Source organism: Microtus ochrogaster, linkage group LG9, assembly GCF_000317375.1.
Source record: "Microtus ochrogaster isolate Prairie Vole_2 linkage group LG9, MicOch1.0, whole genome shotgun sequence".
Lineage (NCBI taxonomy): Eukaryota > Metazoa > Chordata > Mammalia > Rodentia > Cricetidae > Microtus > Microtus ochrogaster.
Genome location: NC_022034.1, coordinates 37,196,026 through 37,215,857, shown reverse-complemented (window position 1 = coordinate 37,215,857; position 19,832 = coordinate 37,196,026). Strand labels below are relative to the sequence as shown.

The 19,832-nt window shown below is 37.8% G+C and overlaps 1 protein-coding gene across 1 annotated transcript in view; it reads right to left on the bottom strand.

Annotated features, from left to right (window-relative positions):
* Window positions 1-19,832, bottom strand: part of Nkain2 (sodium/potassium transporting ATPase interacting 2) — an 857,503-nt gene that overhangs the window by 43,725 nt on the left and 793,946 nt on the right. The window lies entirely within an intron of this gene.

Sequence of the window (19,832 nt, the reverse complement as noted above, 5' to 3'; positions counted from 1 at the left end):
GGAGACCCCTGTAAAAGGTTTGCCTGACCTCCAGGTTGAGAACCACTGCTTTAATTAGTTTGAGGACAGGAAGTTATCATCAGCAGAGAAGACAGAAGAAAGGGGTTTCTTCACAATGTCCCCAGAAGTTTGAAGTTCTTATGGTATGTGTGAAGATAGGAAAGGTACCTTCTAGTGGTGCAAAGAAGAGAAAGAAGGTTGACTTTTATCAACAACTCTGGAAGTGGAACACACTGAGTTTCAAAAAAGAGTAAGAAACTAGAGATGGAGAAAGTTTTTCCCTTTCCAGTCCTATCACATACAGAAACATCCTCAGACAGACCTAGAAAGAACATTTAACCAAATAAGTCTAAGTACTGTCACCTAGTCAGGTTGACACATGGTATTGACCATCACATCACCCACAAACCATAAACTGAAAAATGAAAGAAGGGGAACGGACAGAGACAGTGCCGTGGAGCTACGGCTAAAGAGGAACAAACGCAGCAATTGATGGTAATGACGTGGAAGACAGAAGCATTTTTTAATAGTCGTGGAAATTGGCTATGCTGGAAGAGACAGCTAATAGTTTACAATAAAAACAGAATGAGAGAGATGTCTAGGTTGATGTAAGATTTTTGATGACCCTGAGGTCCCCACTAATATCAGAAACCACGAGTCTGTGGAAGCTTCTTCTCATTAATCAGCAGTTGCTTAGGACGAATTTCCTGACTGCGAAAGCCAAGGCTGTTGTTCAGAGGCCTTGCCTAGATTCTTCCCTTCATACTTTTCCTGGCCTACTCACATTTGATTGATCGCAGAATCATGAGCATGTCTTTAGTACCATTTCAGTGAGGGTTCCAAGCCTGCTCTCTGGAATATCCACAGACTTTGCCCTCACTGTCCCCCTGAACTGTCATCACAGGAACTGATTCTTTACGCCCTCACATCTCACAGTTGCCCAGTCCAAGTAAGAGGGTAGGAGAGCATAGCTGGCCTTGTGTCCCTCAGGCCAACCAGACAGAGTGAATATTCTGCTACTCATCCCGTTATTATCTAGTGGGATGTTAGGCTGGATTTAGCCCATTCTTCAGGGGAAAGACAGTGTGGTTTGCTCAGTATTTTGATTCAAATGCCTATCACATACAGAAACATCCTCAGACACACCTAGAACGAACATTTAACCAAATAAGTCTAAGTACTGTCACTTAGTCAGGTTGACACATGGTACTGACCATCATATCACCCACAAACCATAAACTGAAAAATGAAGAGAATTTATCTTCATAGTTAGACTAAAAACTTATAACTGAAAATGACTGACTCTCAATTTAATCAAACGAGTTTTAAGGGATCTGTGAAAAATTTAGATATACCGACACTAAGATATTATTGTTTTAATCTGAAACTGAAATTTAAATAAGTACCCTTTTGGTTGTTGGCAAACCTACTTCTTTTTCCTCTACCTGAAAGTAGACAGAATTGCCATCCTCACCATCTAATCGTCTCCCTATGAAAAATAAATTGTCTGATTTTACTTGTTGCGAAGGAAAGGTGTGAGGGATGGCGATCAGTGATGTGGGTCATTCATTTATCATGTTAACCCTTTGGAAGCTTTAGGATGACTTCACCATACTTCTTTTTCACCACTGGAATTTCAAGGTTCATTTACTAACTGGACTTAGAAGTAAAAATGCAGAACTGAAAAATTCTGCCTTCCATTAACCCTGAACAAGTGAATTGAGTTCATATATCACAGGAGTTTTGAGTTGTAAAGAATATTAGGGATCATCATTTGATTAAAACTACTCCACGCTTCTAAATGAAAATTTTGATGGTTTTAAATAAGGGAAGCTATTTGGCTGATCATTCCGTTCTGCTGCGTGACATTCAATAAAGCAGAACATCTAAGTCTTCGTAAAACAGCTCTAACCAGCTGTCAAGTACGACTTTTTAAACCTGTCAAACAGTCATTAGTTCTCCCTTCTTCAAACATCTAACTTTGAAGCTGTCTAGCCTTTTCCTGAGGAAGTTCTTAGCAGAACTTTACTTCATAAAATATTATCTAGAGAGAGTGGGATTTTTCTATACATAAGTCTACCTTATCAACTGTAGTTGGAACCTTTTTAATTATTACATTTCTAAGAGAAGACGGTTGCTAATCTCGCTGACACAGACTGTCAATTGGTAGCATTGACTATAGTTGAGTGTGGAAATTGTGAGTGACTTCCTCTCATAAACGATCAAGAGCAGGAACTCTTTTGTGTTTTATTTGGATTTTTTATTATGACTCATAAAACCATCAACTCTACTTCCCTTCATGGGTCAATAAACCTTGGAACAGTATGGAAATTTGAAATACACCAGAAGAGAAATCTTTATTGGCATCTTTTCTCTTTGTGATTATTACCCCCTCACTAGGACATAGGGCTCTTGATATAGACTAAAAGCAGTAATAGCAAAGGTCACGGGGTTCCTGCTGGATTTCAACATCACATCCACCCTTGTTTCATTACCCAGAGAAAGTTCACAGCCAACCTGACATCAACAGGATTGTAACTCCTCACTTGGGGAAGCACCAAGACAGATCATACAGGGATAAACTCAATAGAAAACTACTGATTTGAGAGGGCATGGAGATATGACAGGGAAATAATAATGTCACCAATGAAACTAAGCCCCAAAGCAATTAAGTTTAAGCCATATTACCAAGATTTGTAGCTGATCATCAAGAAAATCGTTATTGGAACATGCCCTCCTCATTGTATGCTTATAGACTGTTTACCTGACGTTGGCTTCCTCTTAAGGATATATGTACATATCATCCTGATGACCATATCACCTCAATTTCTTTCCTTGAACTCCATCCTCTAATCTACTTGCTTAAGAAAAGTATATCAAATATTTGTAGAGTCATGTCCAGGTGACTCATATTAGAAAATCACAGGCTACTACTATAGAGTATCAGTTACAATCTCTTTCTATACAGTCCACTATCCCATTATAATTCTTTTTTAGCATCTATTACCTCATCAGAAAAGACAAGCAGCCTTGTACCAAGAGAATCACTTCTTGGAAAACCTAGTGATTTCTGTGTTAGCAATTGTCCTAGCTCTTCACCAAACCACTTCAGACCTAGAAGTTTAATTTGACATTTTAAGTGCCAATATAAACAGAAATAAATAAAAATTTGAGAAAAGAAGGTGTAAAGAATTAAAAAAAACTAAGGGTAAGCAATGTACAAGTTTGTGTGTGAAAAATAACTGGTTCTTAAACATGACACTCTTTATTATAACAAAAACTCTATTCCTCTGGTTATTGTGAGTTTCCATTTTTTACTGTTTGTTGATTTCAAAGATGAGTATGATGTGTTTTGGTTATGTCCATCAACACTCCCTCCCTTCCAGGTTCTTCCATTTCTCCACACCATGATTCCCTCCAAAGTTCATGTACTCTCTTGTTAAGCCAGTGAGTCCACTTGGTCCTGCACTTAGTGTGCATGGCTCTCAGGGCCACATTCCCTGAAGAAAAGTGATGCTCCTTCCCCTAGCATCACCAACTGCCTGTTCCTCCTCAGCTAGGAGTGGGATTTGGTGACTTCTCATCCTGGGGCTTAGTGTATTGTTTTTTTTGTTGGTGGTGTTGGTTTGGTTTGGTTTGGTTTGGTTTTTCGAGACCGGATTTCTCTATGTAGCTTTGGAGTCTGTCCTAGAACTTGTTCTGTAGGTCAGGTTGGCCTCGAACTCACAAAGATCTGCCTGCCTCTTCCTCTAAAGTGCTGGGATTGAAGATGTGCACCACAACCAGTTCATCTCAGAGTCAGTCATCCTGGGGTTTTGTTTGGCTTCTTCTTCTGCAAGTCTTGTGTATGCAGTTATGGCGACCATGAATCCATGTATAAAAAGACTCCCCTAATGTATCTGTAAAACATTGTTTCTCTGTAGTAATTCACTACCCCTGGCACTAACATCTTTTAACTTCCTCTTCTGTGATGATCCCTGAAAAGGAGGGGGTTTGATACTGAGGCTTCTTTCAGACCTGAACACTCTCCTATGACAAATACTTAATTGTAATAAGTCATGATTTGGTGTGGGAGGTCCTTCTATCTATGTGTTGCTTTTATTTGGTTAATTAATAAAGAAACTGTCTTGGCCTATACCAAGGTAGAACTTAGGCAGGGAAAGCTATGCTAAATGCTGGGAGAAAGAAAGCCGAGTCAGTGAGAAGCCACATAGCCCCACTGGAGACAGACACTGAACAGAATTTTACCTGGTAATCCACAGCCACGTGGTGATACACAGATTAATGGAGATGGGTTAAATTAATATGTAAGAGCTAGCCAATAAGAAGCTAGAGCTAATAGTCCAAACAGTTGATTTAATTAATACAGTTTCTGTGTTGTTATTTCAGGTCTAAGCCACCAAGCGGCCTTCTTACGACAATTATTGTTTCATTAATCTCTTGTTTGAGCCAGAAATCCATGGCTCAAAAAGATTGCAAGATGCTGATTTTCTAAGAAGTGCCTTCCATTTCTGTGTATGCAGGGACAGCATTGAACTTTGTGCCTCTGATGCCCTTAAAAAGGAGAGTATCTGAAAATGATGGTTACTTCTTCTGCGAGTGAAAAACAGGATGAAAGCATTTTAAATGCCATTTTTGTAGGAGGGCCTCATTGTTCTTTTTTTTTTTTAATGTCATTGAGTTGTTTAGAAATTGTCTTCCATGCACCAGATAACTTGCTTGTGCAATCCAGAGGAATCATGGTCATAAATAACAAGATGTTTAGTGGTATTTAATTTGAATTTCAATAAGTAAACCTTGCCTAAAGGTCAGAGAGTAAAACAGCCCCACTGGTAAGCCTTACTGACCAGGCAGTAGTTGTGTACACCTTTAGCCACACTAGTTTGCCACAGGAACCAGGCAGTAGTGGTGCATGCCTTTAATCCAAGCCCTGGAGAAGATTACAAAATGGGAGGAGACAGCTCTCAGGTTCAGTCTCATTCTGAGATTCCTGGAGGCACGATCGCCATTTCAGACAGAAGGAGATATAAAAGTTTCTGAACTCAAATACCTGTCTCCGGGCTTTTATTAATCCATGTTACAAAGATGCATCTACCTACCGTGTTACTTCAGCCCTGCATCACCTAGAGTGATGTCATTGAACTACAATTCAATATTTGAGGAGCTGTGAGTTATGTTCTTTTTAGGGCTGAGATTTTGACTAACTAATAAATGTTCCGGGGGATTAGGTAATTTGGCAACATGGCTTCTCAACCTTATGTTGGTTAAGGTTTTCTAGATTTTATTATCTTTGTGCAGGGACATAAGAGAAAAAGGTCTTGGTCACTGTTTGAGGGAGAGCAATGCCATGGTGGGTAGAAGAGCATTGTAATATCCACTAAGCAAACCAGGCAGACGTGATACCACTATGCAGCATCTCCAAGTGCTGCTCATGGAAAGACGAACAGCAGAGCTGTGTGTGGAAACTCACAAGAACACGGAGTCTTTAAAGGGTGACACCCAGCTAGATTCTAAATGTTATCCCTGCACTTAGTTTTTTCAAGTGGAAACAGCTGTTTTTCAAGGGAACTCATAAAAGTACCCGAAGCTATGGCATATTCATGTGCTGTTCCAATGCAAAAGCAGTCAACCTGATTAAACCTAAGTTTTACTTTCAAAGGGAAATGCATTTGTTAATCATAATTTATATAATATTGAACATGGTATGTGACATCAAAATGTCCCATAAACCTACTGAAAACATGTGCTGCCAAAAATTCACTCATGTTTGTAATTCAGTTTTTATGATTTTTATATTTGCTCCTTTAAAATAAGATACTTACTTTTGAAATTATTTCAAAGTTTGAGGAATGCATTAATAGTAGCAAAAATAATCCAAAGAGTCAAATTTCTCTAAAACAGTTTTATATCCAGATTTTTATAAATGTGGAATATTTTTGATTAACAACATTACTTTTGTCATGAAAAAAGTCAGGTAACTCCCCTGTAGATTATAAGTCACGTATTTCTTTAAATCATATGTTTCATGCTGGAATTTTTTTTAGGGCATGAGAGTTAGAAATATCTTTTTTGATCAGATTTCTTAATGCATAATGACACCATACACATAGGAGTGCTCTATATTTTTTAAATAAATCAACCAAGAACTATCAGACAAAAATGGTGATCTAAATAAAATATCCCAAATGGCACTATGATTAGGACATGAATCACATTTGAAAGCATTGGCTTCCTGCTGCAGACGATGTTATTAAAGTCCCCACCAAGTTCTATTTGGGAGGACCAAGGCATTATCTTATGGGTAGGGAAGATAATAGCTTACTCAGTGTACACTGGAGGAAAGGCAAGAAGTTTAAGTTGTTCTGATCAACCCAAGCTCTGTGCATAATGCTCTGTCAATAGACACACTATGAGGCAGCTCTGGTTGAATGCTAATCCTTCCATTTCTAAAAGGTTACAAGGCATGTTAGCTTCATGACTTCCATTAAAACCAAGAGGAGCCGTACCACGCCATGCTTCAGAAAGAATGCCCTCTAATGCTATTGATTTTGATCTTTTGAACTTGAGTACAGATGCCTGCATCCATCGACAACCTCCCTGCCTAGTTCTTGTAGGAAACAGCTACTGAAGCTCTGGATTAGTAAGTAAGCTCCTTTTGTCAAAATAATCAGCTTGTCTATCTGAGACAAATGTTTTCTTCTTAATACAGTTTAGAAGTGCCCCTTATCAAGCTTCTTTCCTTTTGTTAGAGGATGTGATTCAGAAAGGCTAAGTCTAAGGGTGTAGAATTAAAGGGAAGGCCCTACCCATAAGGATACAGTGCTGTCACAGTCAGATTGTTAGTGCAGAAAATACAGTGTGTTGAAGAGTAGAGATTAGTCTAGAAAACATAGTTGGCAGGTCAGGATGGGAAGCCAGGAAGTCACTTCGTAAGCCACTGGGCATTTCCAAGTTACAGACAATAGACAACTGACAATGGGGAAGTGGAGGAGTGCTGGTGAACTTTAGTTGACAAAATTAACATGGACCAAACTATGAAAGCCAAGACACGAAAGGGCATTGTTAACAGTCTTCTCGTGGGAAGTGAAACAGACCAAAGGCAGAGTCCAGCTAATGAGAGCAGCAGTAGAGGTTCAACTACTCATTCCTGAGCCTCGAATTTTTCCCATTAAAAGAGATGTACACAGGAGTGTAGATTTGAATTCCTAATCTCAGGTATTAGGATCATTGTATAAGCCCGTGGTGATGGGGTGCATATGAAGGCTGATTCTGGAGCTGCCCTTTGGAGTCTTTTACCCTTCTCCCTGACAAATGATTAGAATTTGTAATTTGGACATATATGCACCATGAGTGAACAAGCAAATATATGCATAAGGCAGAGTGACTCTGATGTGTCAAAAAGCGCCCTCAATTATTTATAATTTGTAGCCAGGCTTTTATCAGCATAAAACTCATGCTAATTGCATTTGAGAAAACAACATCTCATTTGATAATGCTGAAGAAGACATCAGTTTTCTCTACATAAAAAAATATTATGTTTGCATTTTACATTGAAAACATTTTGCTCAGGGCTTTCTGTTTGTCATCGGTATAATAATGTTTATATACCCACTAAAAGCAGGGTTCCATGTAAATAAGTTTTATGGACAATATAGCATAGGATTTTGGAATACCTTCGGACGGATTGGAACAAGAGTGTATATAGGAAACATCTACAAAAGAATTAGATAAGGGGGACAAGCAAGGAGAAAACACGACACAAAGAGGAAATGACAAGACAAGGATAGAAGGAAGGACAGGTGCTATAATGGGTTTTTTCCTTTATTATTTCTTTTTCGGCTTTTATCTGCTTCCTTTACTCTTTGCTCTGCTTTTGACTTCCTAGATTGTTCGACTTCGCTCTAACAGGTGTTGCCTTTCATTGTTTCCTTACACAACATCTATGTTGTGGTATGTAGAATTTTTTTCCCCAAAAGCTCACTGAAACATGCAACTTCTCCTCATCATATATTAACTGTTTATATAATGCTATATAATAATATATATTATATATTAGCTGCTAATTGCTTGGTCTTAAGTCAGTCAACTGAAAAGAATTTCCAACTACCGCTCTACCCCATTAAACAGACTTACCTAGAGACAAAAGGTGAATTCCACTAAACAATAACCACAGTACATCATACACATGAAGATTAGATGCAGGCTAAGAAAACAGAATTTGACAAGCTGGTATAATATATGCTACTTTTTGTTACATCCATAAATACCTTGTGAGTATATTCAGCTCCATAAACAAATGAAAAGGAAAACCACAATGGCTAAATGGATACACAGAACCACAACTTTCATTCTGTGAACCCTAATAACTCACGAGTACCTCGTTTTCCCTTTTCCTGTAGGATAATGAGCAAACATCCACAGTACTTCTGCATCTTGAGACAATTCCATTGAGAGTCAACTTACATTCTCATGTCTCTGTTTTCATTGTATACGTTTAGTTCATAATTTCAATCTTCTTAAGAAGAATAATTGAATAATTGGTTGCTTCAACTCTCAGGATCTCATGTATATAAAAGTAAAGAATTGCTTCCACAACCTAACTCTTATTAGGTATCTTCTATATGTAAGATCAGGATGATTAAAGGCATATGCTTACAGAACATTTAATCAAGATGCATCAAACCTTAGTGTGCATTGCTGAGTTCTGCCACAGACTAGAATTTCTGGGTTTTCTTTTTTCTTTCCTGCTACATTTAAATAGGGTGACAATTTGTTTTATCATCCAATATGTTACACTTTGGGAGTGAAAGGGACACAAAAGTGAGACTAGAGGAAAAAACAGAATCTTGATTATGTAGCCACACTAGAGTTATCACCCTAAACCAAGAGTGTGATTATTTCTTCTTGCCTGAGTCCTAGAGGATCAATCCAGATTGACGTACAGTGTCAACTGGAATATAAAAACACTGACGTAACAATGGCTCAGTAGCCTTCTGGAGACTGGCTCAGCCACATGGATTATTGCCAGTAGCAATGCCACCACTACCGCCCCTAGACAGACAGAGTATAGAAGAACAGGGGTGCTCTCTTTCCAAGAGCAAGTTCAGAACAAAGAAGGGGGTGGTTTTACTCACCTTTCTCCTAGCTGAGGTCTATGTCTGCCCTCCGAACTCCAGCATGAAGCCCAGAACAGGCAGCTTTAACCAAATCCATACTATGTTTAGAAAGCCGCAGACTGAAATGAATTACAAATATTAAAAGAATATGACATAATGTCCATTCCTTGGTTTCTGTGCTATTTTAACAGATGGCAAATGTCTGTGCTAATATGTATTTAATCTACGGAGTTGAACGTAATGTTTTTACATTTTAAAATATTATTTGTCTCAGTGTCTTGGCTTCTCTCTTTCATCCTTTTAAGGTCTTTTGTCTTCCTCCTCCTTTCATAAGATTAGATAGGTTTTCTATTCCCTGTCCATTTCGATTATTTTTCTCTTTATCTTCCTCAGAAAAGAATAAACTGTGTCTTTCATAAGCTGAACATAGTTAATGCATTCCTCTATTCACAATTAAGTGCTATTTTTCAAACATTTTTATCTGGGCTGAAAATAGAAGTCCACTCTGAATTGCTTTACTCTTTGTGTACAGTCTTGAGAAAGGCCTGTCGGTCACAGATTTCACAACTGCAGCCTCAGTGGCCTTGGCACCTGGCTTTGACAGTATTCCCTACAACAAAGCACCATAAGCCTGGAGGGCAAGATCTGCTGATTCATCACTGTATCCCAAATAGCTCCTAGCAAGAATGTCATGTCCAAAGAAGGCACCCATTAATATCTGTCAAATGAATGAACTCAGCAAAAGAGGAAGAAAAAACAAGCTTTTTCTTAACTTATCACACTTCACATATGAGTGAGTTAAACATGAAAAGATCCTTGTAAGGCACCAATAAGATTAACAGATCACTATTCAGTGTGGGTTTCTAATAGTATTACCTATTTATTTTCATTCTACGTGTGGGTGTTTGCCTATAAATATTTATGTGCTCCATATGCATGCCTGGTAACTAAGGTGAGCAGATAGAAGCTTTTAATTGTCTAGAGTTTGGATTATAGACAGCTGTGAGTCACTATGTGGGCACTGGGAACCAAGACCAGGTCTCTACAAAAGTAGAAAATGCTCCTAACTGCTGAGCCAATCCCCCCAGCCCTTCTGATAACGTTTTCCACAACGGGGCTCACTGTAAATTCTATTACTTTGAAACAGAATGTGTTAAAGAAAGAAAGACTTAAACTGTTGCCAACAAAGTTTTATGTCTTGGATTACTGGGATTTTTATTCCCTGAGTTGTGGAAGCTAGGTGGTACAAGCAGATCACCATGAGGCTCATAGCCAGCAAGCGTTTACTGAACTTTTACTATTGCTATGCTCTACTTAAAATTGTCACAGAAAATCTAAAGGATATTAAGTAAGGGAATATTTCTCTTATTGGATATGAATTTAATAAGATTCAGAATACAATTAGAGAACAATATAATACTGTGTACAAGAGAGTGCTAAAGTGAATATAATTAAGCACATTTTCCATTAAAATTCCAAATTACAAGAAGTCGGAGGGGGAAAGATTGATATTGGCTGTCAGCAAAATGAAGCATGCCAAAATTAATTGAAGATGGAATATGCAGGATTTCAAAATCTATTATGTGGCATATCCCGGGGTATGTTCCCAGCTGATTATCAGCTTGAGTTTTCTCATATAAAATGATAAGAAAATAGAGTTTTACATAAGAGCTTTGTAGATCATTTTGAAATGCTCTAATTTCATAAATTTAGAAGGAATACTCACATTTTCGTAATTATTTCCTTTAATAAATACCCCTGTTTATGGAGAGTGCTTGTGCTGTTCCCTGGTGGCCTACAGATATGAGAAAGCAGGTCCCATAGGATGTCACTCTAGCAGGCACAGAGCTTTCCGTGTCTCCAATCATTTTAATTTTGTGCAGTGTTCCTAATGTCAACATGGTCTCCTGAGAGGAGTCATTTTGATACATGAAGAGATTAGGAAGATAGGGATGTAGACTTTTGAGAAAGAACTCTTAAAATTGACCATCTGAAATTTAAATTAATGGCATTTTTATCATTTAGCATTTAAACATCCTTAAATTTCCCATTCAATCTCGATTTTAAAATTCTCCCCAAATGATATTATACACCACAACTTTTGGCTCATAAATATTCCATTTTTGAAAATACCTTGATCTCAGAGCAGAGAAAATACAAAACCTCCTAGGGTTGGCTCTCCTGAGGAGAGTGCACATTTTCTATTTTCTTTTTGTTCTTTTTAAAAATTTTGTGCCAGCATCACTTTGTGTTCCAGAAAAATTAAGCTAACAATTAGATAAATCAGAAGTGAAACACTGCATATGTTCAAAACCAAACCTCTATTGACTTCTTTTAGTTATTAATAACTTAGTTAGTTCTAGGGCCTTTAACAATATATTTCCTTTTTAAAAAATCACCATTAAATGAGTTTTGTATTGCAGTACCAAACAAATACATAAGTTGTATCAGCGACTTCATTTGTCCATTCATTCGAGATATCAAAAGGGAAGAAATTTCTTCCTTGAGAAGGCACAGCCACATTATCTCTACCATCAAGTGGTAACGATAATAGTTGGGGGTAATAATTGAACTGACAACATATTTTTAAAATGTTTTTTAGTAAGAGATTTGGGGTTGGGTGAAGTGGAGAAGTTGCAGGAACTTAAACTGGGAAGTGGTTTGGTCTTCACTGTGGACCAGTCATTCTGATGCTCAGATTAGAAAACTCATGAAGATATCTTTAGCACCATTATGCTCCCCCAACGAGTTCCATTCATGAAAATGGTTCAAATGCACATTTATGATTTGGCTGTATATTTTAAGAAAAAAAACAGAATGAAGTTAGCTAATAACTAAACAGGACAATAGTTTGCTTACACAAATAGGAAACTAATGCTTCCCTAAGTAAACGGCACTAAAAGGGCATTTATCACCATAACAATGAACTAACAGAAAGAGGTGATCTCATGGATCAGAAAAACACAAGGTTTAGTTTGCTAAACTTAAGAGCTGTCACTAGATAGAGAAAAAGAAATTAAGCCGGGCGGTGGTGGCGCCAGCACTTGGGAGGCAGAGGCAGGCAGATCTCTGTGAGTTCGAGACCAGCCTGGTCTACAGAGCTCATTCCAGGACAGGCTCCAAAACCACAGAGAAACCCTGTCTCGAAAAACAAAAACAAAATCAAAAAAAAAAAGAAAAAGAAAAAGAAATTAATTTAGGATGCTTTAAAGATCTATTGTCAAGTTAAACTTACACGCTTTTTAATAATTTAACCAGCTTCTCTAAAGGCCCTGGACTACAGTTCTCATTTTAAATACAGACAAAATATTATTTAAACGTAGGCTACTGAAAAACCTTTAGACAAGTTCAATTTTGTAAAGTTTATTTGAGCAAAGGACATTGTGGATCAGACAACACTAGGAACCAGAAGAGGTTCTGAGAGTGCCATCCAACACTTTTCATGGGGTCTTTCATAGACTCAACACAAAAGAGAAATGACTTGATGGTCTCTGCTAAGCTTCTGCCTTACTTGGGAATGAACTAGTATGATGAGCTGGCTGCAAATGATGGTCTAAAACACAGATGTTTGTGACTGCCTGAAACTTGCTGTTAAACCCTTAAGCTGTCAGTCTGCAGTTGGTTTGCATGCTAGGCTATGCTAGGCTACAGATCCCTCTGTAAGAATTCAAGGGCCGTGAGGGTAAAACACTTACCACATAAGCATGAAGATTCAAGTTTGCATCCTCAGAAGGCATGGAAAGGTCGGAATACTTATCTATAATCCCAGTGTGCTCCTCAGGCTGGATGGAGGTAGAGATAGAATAACCAGAAGGTACTGGATCAGCTAGTTTAGCATATACAGTGGTAAACAACAAAAGATGCTGTCTTAGACGAGGTGGAAGGCAGGGACTGGGTCCTCAGATTGTCCTCAGATGCCCACACTCCCGCTGTGGTATACACATGTCCTCACACATGTGCATGCACATTACACAGGAAGATGGTTTTTTTAATTTAAATGGAATACAAAAATCATAGGAAGGAAGTTACAGCTTATTACTGTCTCACTATATTACAAAATTCAAACTTCAGTTACACACACATGTATGTGAATATACAAGTATGTGTGTATGTATATATCTATAGTAATATCTATACATAGATAAAGAAATTTTTCTCAGTAATATAAGATAAAACATATTATAATTATAGCTATATCTTAACATAGTCACACATGTCTTTAGTCCTAAACTTAGGAGGCAGAGAGAGGAAGAGCATTGCAAGATGAAGAGTAGCCTTGTTTACCTAGCAAGTTTCCAATCAGCCAGACCTGTGTAGTCAGATTCTCTCTCAACAACAGCAACAAAAAAGAGCACTAGGTATGGACTTACATTTTTCTATCAAATGAATCAACGTTGACTCTGCCATATCTCTCATCAGTGTTTCTCTAGTCTATCTTTGGTCTTTAGAGTAAAGGCTAGTATGACCACGTCAGTACCTCGCATGTCAATGGCTCCACCAACCATGCAGGAACTCTTTTACAAATCAAATTGAGCTTTTATGTGTGTGTTCACCTTTTCTAACAAGACAAAGGTAATGAATGACAATCAATGTAGAGAGGAGTTAGATACATCTATTAGAAATGAGGAGAGAAGAAAAGAAAAATGACTCAAATATCTCTAAAGTCATGTGGGAGAGTGATCATAAATATGGACAGTGGAGAAAGGGGAATGTTTGCCTTCCCCATAGAGCCCCCAAAATATTCAGATTTATTTCTGCAGAGCATCCCATCACACCAAGCCTTCCAACTTTCCAAGGAAACAACAGTTTCAATTTTGTGTGTGTGTGTGAAAACTTTTGGTTTTTGAAAACTGATTCGGAAAAACAATTTAAAATCTTTTTGTAAACTATGTTTGACAAATTCTATCTCTGCGGCCCACATTCAGCCACAGGGCTGACAGTTCCAGGTCTCATTCAGGGGAAAGGCACAGGGACCAAGAGGGTCAAGATGTTAATTGGACAGCACTGCTGGCCACAGGCAGATGCCCACAGACTGTAATCCCTCACGCTACTGTCACCTGGCTGCAGAGAGGCATTGTTGGTGGCATTTCAGTGAGACAGTGTATATCCGTGTAGACTTGTCAGTCTCTGTTCTACATGTACAGTAGCTGTAGACCGGCTCTCTTAGTTGTTGTGGTTTGTTTGGTGAACCTCTGTGAAGTATTTGCTTGTGGTTAAAGGGCTTGGAAACCTCACTGCAAATGAACATAGGAATTGTTCAGGGAGAAAATTGGCAGGAAACCAGAGTGTCACCTCCCATTTTGGCTATTGTCTGGGATGAGAACAATGTTCTGAGATATCTAGCCAATATTCTCCCTCAATTAAAATGGTTTAATGAGTAAAAATAAGTCATTTTTTTCCCTCAGGTCTCTAAGAAAACACACATACAGACAAAAAAAAATCCTCTTACTGCCATATTTAGAGAGTGGAATGGGAAAGGAAGGAAAGTCAAGGAAAATAATCATTACAAACCTTGAGGCTAAAGTCAGTTTTATTTTATCCTTTCATCACTCACCCTAGAATGGCTTTAGAGGATCATCTGAAAGAGTCTGGAAGGAAAAAAAAAATTATAGTTTCCCCAAATGGTAGAAAGTGTGTAATAGAATGTTCCTAAAACCAACTCAGTGGTAGGGCTCTAGAAATCATGATATATGGGAAATTTGGGCACTGAGTGATGAGAATGGTGAGGATGGTGAAGGTGGGGCTTCACCTCCTCCCTCCACTTGCCTACCTTTCCTCACCCTCATTTCTCCTTAAGGTTTAGCCAGGGTCCCAGAGACCCTCTCCCTTTATTTTACCCTTCTATAAACACATTATGTGTTTGAATTAACAGTTTTCATTGCAAGGTGGGGAGAGGCTCTTCCCTAACTGGAATATCATTTTCTATATCTTTCCAAACTCATCTCCAGAATGTGAGGAAAAGGCACAGAATGTGGCAGCGGATGGTCACTAGACAGCAAGACCAGGCTGCCTGGAATGGATCATGGCTTTCATCTCTCAGGAGCTCTTAAAGACTGCACTTTACTTTCCTGTCTTTGCAATAGAGACAATCATAGTAACCTCCCTCGAAGGGGATTTTGAAGTTTCGCGTCATTAGTTGATGCACAGCATATTTTCAGATTCTAGCCTTAGAGGAACAGAGTAGAACTAGTTATTATTTCTCCTGTCTTCACTCCTGCTCTGTGGTGGCATACCTGAGCCTTAAATGGAAAGAATTTCACAGCACCTTCAGGCTCCTGCCTTCAAAAGCTAACCGCTACTTATGACCTCTCTGGCACAATGCTTCAAACAGTGCACGATAGTATCTATCGATCGTCCTACATTGTGCTCTTCTCAAAACACAGAGAAAGGCAATCTTTTGTTGTGCTTCCTATAAGGTATGCAAGAGTCTAGCACATACATCCATCTGATAAGGAAATTAAGACGTTTATGTGAATTGATCCTTTGACCATGTTGTTGTTACCACTAGGTTAGATATATTGAAATGGATATTGTGTTTTTGTGCTTTGGATCACTTTTTGTGATAGGGAAGGGTGAGCCAGTGTCTTTTCTAGAATAACATTCTCTCACTTATTTCCTGTTAGCGCTGACTCCCTGACTTCAGAACACAGCATCACCAGATGCTTTGCAATCCTCTAACGTGGTCTCCTTTGTTGAACACTGTTTTCAGATGGTATCCCTGAGTCTTTATCTCTCAAGCGTAACTATTCCCTCACTGGTTCATGTTCAGTAAGGGGGTAGATGATGTCTTTACTTATCCTGTTTCTCCCTAGAAGTTTCTCCATACATTAAAAATAAAGAACAAATGTAATTCTAAGTGACATTTTTTACTGATGTAGTGGATTTTATCGATTTATTTTTGAAGAATGATGCTTGAGCAATAATACAATATTATCATTTGAAAAGGCTGACTAAGAATAAGTCTTACTATAACCCTATCAGCAACAGTGAGCTATTCCAAGAAACATAAGATTAAGGAATAAAACTTCCTCTTTGTTATTTAATACCTGACTTTAATCTAAAAAATAACTCATAATTGTATTAAGTGGAAAGCTAATCAGAAAAACGGGGAAAGCGCTATTGGTGTAGAAAATTTTTGACTAGGCAGTATTTTTGTTCAGGCTTATTTTTTTTGTTTTGTTTTTTTTAAATTTGGAAATAACTCAGTCAAGTAATACCCAAGTTTCACTTCTCCAACATCTTTTCTTAGTTTCTATTGTTCTCAAATTGATCATATTCTTTCAAAAAGGGAGAACATCATAATCCAAAGTCCAAGGTTTACCCTAGAATGTTAATTGTAGGAAAGCTTATATAGCATACGGAAGGCCTGGATTAAACCCAGAAGGGGAGGGGAGGGAGGAAAACAGAAAAAAATAAAAAGAGAAAGAAAGAAGTCTAGAGGAGGGAAGAGAGAGAGGGAGGGAGGAAAGGAAGAACGGAAGAAGAGAAAGAAATTATTGTTTTAAATTGCAGATGAAGTTGATAATATATTTGTGTGTATGTATATTTGTGTGGGCTGACTTATATAACCAGAGCTATGTGGTCAAATTAAGAGTAGTTTGGGTCTTGCTGGACTTTTTTATTACAGTGTGCCCTTGGCTCAAATTGCTTAAGTACAACTCTTTATGTAAACATGCAGGTGAAACATAGCCTTCCATTCTCCTCTCCTGACTGGGAAACTGGACTCATAATATAACCAGAAATAAAGATAAGAGGCATTTTGAGCAGTTCACTCTAAACATGAAAGATCTGATAGCTTTCTTTTACAAGTTTTCAATTCTACAGTCCGTATAGGCATCACTGACTTCCGACATTGCAGCCAAAAAGACAAATAATGGGTATTCCCAAAGGTTTTTAAATCTGCTACTTCTTAGATTTTCCAGTCATTCTCAGAGTGTATATGAGGAGTGTTTGCATGTTTATAAACAAACTAGAAACATACTTGGATTTAATCATGAAATTTCTGGTCATTTTCCACTTGACTCATTCTTTTTTTGAAATGTAAGGTTTTAGTCTCAGGAATACAGTTTTTACATGAAAATTGCTAGATGGGGGATCCCCTTTCATGTATTATATTTACCCCACATGAAAAGGAAGTTCTGTTTTTAGATATGATATGGAAGAAACTATTTGATAAACTCACATGACAGCACTCTTGACTAGTTTGCACTTCTTTTTATATCTTGTTCTAGAGTAGAGGTAATAAAAACAGAAATATTCAAAAAAAATAATAAATCGCCAGCCTGAAAACTACAGCATAAATCTATGTGGAGATCTTAGTTTTGAAGTCTTCTGCCCCCAAGGCAAGAGAGAATAGTGAAGGCTGAAAGGCAATAGGCCCTGACTTTAGTTCCAGTGACCACAACTTGCATATTGGATGCCTTAAAATTCCCTGGAGCACCACTTTCTTCTCATAGAAAATGAAACTGTTGAGTCAGATGATGTCTAAGGTCACTTTTAAGCTTCATGAATATGTGGATTAAATGTCAGAACTAAAAAGTCCAAGGAGGATGCAGTCACGGTAAACATTTCAGACACTGGTGGAGATTATCAGTGTGGCTATCAGTCATTATGCATGGTGGAGTGTAAAGAAATATCTGACATTTTAGAACACCCACAATGAAAGGAAAGAAAATAAGTTAACTGTGGGGAATTATGTCACCAGATTGGCATGTTCAAGAATCAAGGAATGCTTAGTCACCAAAAGAGAACAAGTGTTGTTTATGGCAGTAGGGTAGCTGAGTATCCTTATATCCAAAATAGGGATATGGTTAAAAAGGCAGAAGGGGTGTAAAATGTTTGAAGAACAGACAAATCTGAGTTGCAAGACAAATAGAGGCAATGTTCAGTGAAGTAAGTATGTGAACTGGTCCATATTATAGGTGACACTTGTGAAATAAACACATTGTATGGTCCTATGTGATGCCATTTATACAACTCTCCATGTTCTGACTTTCTCCTTACCATGATACCCTTCCTACTTGTCATGATTACATACTAGCATTGACTATGTGCCCAATGAATGGGACAAAGTACAATGGGAATATGTACTTTGATTTTGCCTTATTCTTATCACAGTGATTTCCAGTGGAAAAGTAAAATATAGTTCTGATTATAAGCCAGTTTCCATAGGCTTAGCACAGTAAGATCATCCCAGTGTGAACATTCCAGTCTAGGAAAGTCTTATTGTTTAATAATTAATAAGTAGCCCAATTTTCCATACTTATTAATTAATATGAATCCAGACTTGATGTAAAATGTCACAGACACCCAGGAAATGCCTCACTAGACTCTGTGATAAGACTATTAAAATACTTCATGGTGGGTGAGTGTTGTCTGAGTTTCTGTCCTGCCTGGTTTCTGTCATCCTACCAGGTCCCACAGCCATTTAGCCCCAAAGAAATCACACAGAGGTCTATATTAATGATAAACTGATTGGCCCATTATCTCAGGTGTCTTATTAACTCTTATAACTTATATTAGTCCATTATTCTAGTATATGTTAGCCACATGGCTCAGTACCTTTTTCAGTGGGGCAGGTTATATCTTCTTTCTTCTGTGTCTGGGCAGGACTGGGGGGGGGGATGGGCTTCCTCCTTCCCAGAATTCTCCTGTTCTCATTGACCTGCCTCTACTTCCTGTCTGGTAGTCTTGCCTATATTTCCTGCCTGGCTACTGGCCAATCAGCATTTATTTAAAACATAATTGACAGAATATAGAAAATTGTTCCACACCAGGTGAGTTCTTACCCCAATTCAGTGGGATTTTTCTTCCTAAAACTCCCTGTTCCTTAATGTTTCTAAATGTAGACAGACACTCAATGACGAACATGTAAATAACCTTGCTTTGTGGATTAAGATCAGTTAATTTGTACCTACAAGGATGGCTGGATGTGAACCCACAATTGTCAACATTTTTTTTTTTGAGAGAGGGTTTCTCTGTAGCTTTGGTGCTTGTTCTGGAACTAACTCTCATAGACCAGGCTGTCCTCAAACTCATAGAGATCCACCCACCTCTGCCTCCCAAGTGCTGGGTACCACCTGGCTTAACATTTTAGTTTTAAAGTCATAATTTTTCCAATTAAGAGGAAATATGGTATTTTATAGATACTCAATTTTTTTTTTAATTTTGTTGGTCTTAATTTTTTCCTGACTGTCTTTTTTCTTTACTTTTTTCAAATTAAAATACATCTTTTACTATCTGTAATAAGACATGACATTTTCTCTTTATTTTTGAAGTACATTTTCAACAAATACAAAGTTCAGTTTGAAATGATTTTCCTCTTCTCAGTTTAAATTATTACCTCCCTGTTTGCTGCCAGCCCTGTCAGTGGCTTATAGTGAGAACTCCCTGATCTTCTCTATTTAGAAACTGCTTCTTCATATTTATGCTAGTTGAATTTGTAATTTGTATCCTTCCCAAGATTTGGGGGAAATTTCAGTAATTATTTCTGCAAATATTTTAATATGACAGAATCTCTCTTTTTGAAGTGATAATTATTCAGATACTAGACCATTTGTTACTGTCTTTTCTGTTTTAATTCTTTCTGTTCTTCAGGTTGGATATATTTCATTGCTCTCGCTTCATGTCCACTGAGTCATTTCTCTGGCAACTTCATCCTGCTGTTAAAAAAGTTCATTGAGTTGTTTTTCATGGTTATGATGAACATGGGATGTA